This window comes from Heteronotia binoei, chromosome 21 (assembly GCF_032191835.1).
Source record: "Heteronotia binoei isolate CCM8104 ecotype False Entrance Well chromosome 21, APGP_CSIRO_Hbin_v1, whole genome shotgun sequence".
Taxonomy (NCBI): Eukaryota; Metazoa; Chordata; class Lepidosauria; order Squamata; family Gekkonidae; genus Heteronotia; species Heteronotia binoei.
The window spans coordinates 2,217,473-2,220,307 of record NC_083243.1 but is presented as its reverse complement, the minus strand read 5'-3'; the positions used below and the strand labels follow the sequence as shown (position 1 = coordinate 2,220,307).

General features: G+C 48.5%; 1 non-coding gene across 1 annotated transcript; it reads right to left on the bottom strand.

The window, feature by feature from the left end:
- Positions 1–255: 255 nt before the first annotated feature.
- On the bottom strand, positions 256–323 carry TRNAT-AGU (transfer RNA threonine (anticodon AGU)). Its single transcript has one exon. It is a non-coding gene; the product is annotated as a tRNA-Thr (tRNA).
- Positions 324–2,835: the final 2,512 nt, after the last annotated feature.

The window sequence follows — 2,835 nt, the reverse complement described above, 5'->3', positions numbered from 1 at the left end:
TCCAAGTGCCCAGAGAGGGCTGGGTTTCTGCTGCTCTGTCTTTCCTGACAGGAACTTGCTTGTGAAAGGAAAACCAAGACTTGTTCCACTGAAATGGATTTCGATGGGTCACCACGGAGATATATGGACATATGAAGCTGCCTTATACTGAATCAGACCTGGGTCCATCAAAGTCAGTCTTGTCTACTCAGACTTGCAGCAGCTCTCCAGGGTCTCAGACTGAGGTTTTTCACACCTATTTGCCTGGACCCTTTTTGGAGATGCCAGGGATTGAACCTGGGACCTTCTGCTTACTAAGCAGATGCTCTAACCACTGAGCCACCGTCCCTCCCCTAATGAAGCTGCCTTATACTGAATCAGACCCTGGGTCCATCAAAGTCAGTATTATCTACTCAGACTGGCAGCGGCTCTCCAAACTGAGGTTTTTCACACCTATTTGCCTGGACCCTTTTTTGGAGATGCCAGGGATTGAACCTGGGACCTTCTGCTTACCAAGCAGATGCTCTACTACTGAGCCACCATCCCTCCCCTAAAGAACATTTGAAGCTGCCTTCTACTGGATCAGACCCTCAAAGGTCCATCAAAGTCAGCATTGTCTACTCAGACTGGCAGCGGCTCTCCAGGGTCTCCAGCTGAAGTTTTTCACACCTACTTGCCTGGACCCTTTTTAGGTGGAGATGCTGGGGATTGAACCTGGGACCTCCTGCTTACCAAGCAGATGCTCTACCACTGAGCCACCGTCCCTCCCCTGTCCAAGTGTCTGTAGCAGAAGAGCCGGGGTCCAGGAGCACCTTCAAGAGTAATGACATTTGCGGCAGGGGAGGAATTTGTATGAGTCACTGCTCACTTCTTCAAATATCTGAGCAGTGATTCATGAAAGGTGTTCCATTGCTGGAAATTTGGTTCGCCTACTGGACTCTTGGACCGATTTCCCACTTGCCTTACGCTGTTCTGACGCTCCTCTTCTCAGTGGGCCTTCTGTCCAATTTCACACTATCCGCCCCGCGGCTGCAACTAGCACCGGCATTTCCGCACAGCAACCTCTAAAACCTGGTTTCTGTTTGCTGTGCAAAAAAGCCGACGTTAGTTGAAGCCCCGGGGCAGATAGCATGAAATCAGAGGGGAGCCCCTCTAAGAAGAGGAGCGTCAGAGCAGCGTAAGGTGAGTAGGAAATTGGTCTTGCTCTTTTCTATTGTTCCATTGGAAAAAAAACTGTTTGTGTGGACCTGCCCATGGCTTTGGGTGCGTGCATGGCTCCTTCAAATTAAAGGATGCATTCAAAATACAATTTGCCTCGTAGCAAGCAGAGCTTTTTTGTTTTTGAGCAGGAAGGCCCAGGAACGCAGTTATGGCTAGCTTGGCATCAGGATGTGTGGCCTAATATGTAAATGAGTTCCTGCTGGGCTTTTTCTACAAAAAAGCCCTGTGTGAAATACTGGTGATGTCAGGAGGTGTGGCCTAATATGCAAATGAGCCCCTGCTCAGCTTTTTCTACAAAAAAGCCCTGTGTGAAATAATGCTGATGTCAGGAGGTGTGGCCTAATATGCAAATGAATCCCTGCTTGGCTTTTTCTACTTAAAAAGCCCTGCTAAAGGTAAAACGTAGTCCCCTGTGCAAGCACCAGTCGTTTCCAACTCTGGGGTGACGTCGCATCACGATGTTTTCGTGGCAGACTTTTTACGGGGTGGTTTGCCCCATGGTGCAGAGTGATAAAGCTGCAGTACTGCAGTCCTAAGCTCTGCTCATGACCTGAGTTCAATCCCGGCGGAAGCTGTGTTTTCAGGTAGCCAGCTTGAGGTTGACTTAGCCTTCCATCCTTCTGAGGTCGGTCAAAGGAGTCCCCAGCTTGCTGGGGGGAAAGCGTAGATGACTGGGGAAGGCAATGGCAAACCACCCCGTAAAAAGTCTGCCGTGAAAACATTGTGAAAGCAACGTCTCCCCAGAGTCAGAAATGACTGGTGTTTGCACAGGGGACCTTTCCTTTTTCTTGCCATTGCCTTCCCCAGTCATCTATGCTTTCCCCCCAGCAAGTTGGGTACTCATTTTACCAGCCTCGAAAGGATGGAAAGCTGAGTCAACCTGGAGCCGGTTACCTGAACCCAGCTTCCGCTGGGATTGAACTCAGATCATGAGTAGAGCGTTTGACTGCAGTACTGCAGCTTTACCACTCTGTGCCACGGGGTTCTTTAAAAAGCCCTGCTAGCAAGGATCAATTCTTGCGTGAACTGAGAACATAAGAACATAGAAGCCATGTTGGATCAGGCCAATGGCTCATCCAGTCCAACACTCTGTGTCACACAGTGGCCCCCCCCAAAATTATATGTATATATATATATATATATACACACACACACACACACACTGTGGCTAATAGCCACTGATGGACCTCTGCTCCATATTTTTATCCAATCCCCTCTTGAAGGTGGCTATGCTTATAGTCGCCACCACCTCCTGTGGCAGTGAATTCCACATGTTAATCACCCTTTGGGTGAAGAAGGACTTCCTTTTATCCATTTGAACCTGACTGCTCAGCAAGAGAGAACCAGGCAGAGGGTGAAATCCCAGTGTTTATATTTCCTCCCTATAGTCTGATGCATTTTCACTTGCAGAAGGAATATCTCCAGGAATCACCTTCCTGATTGACTCAAGGTGAAATATTTTTGTTAATCAAACACTTCCTCCCAGATTCTCTGTGCAAGGAAACCCAGCGAAATCACCGTTTCAGGACACAGCGAGTGGATGGAGGTGCAGACAGGTCCCTTATGAAACGGTTGGCTTGCATGATTTGTTCCCACACCAGCCTTGAATCTTGTTGTCTATTTACATTAGGTGTC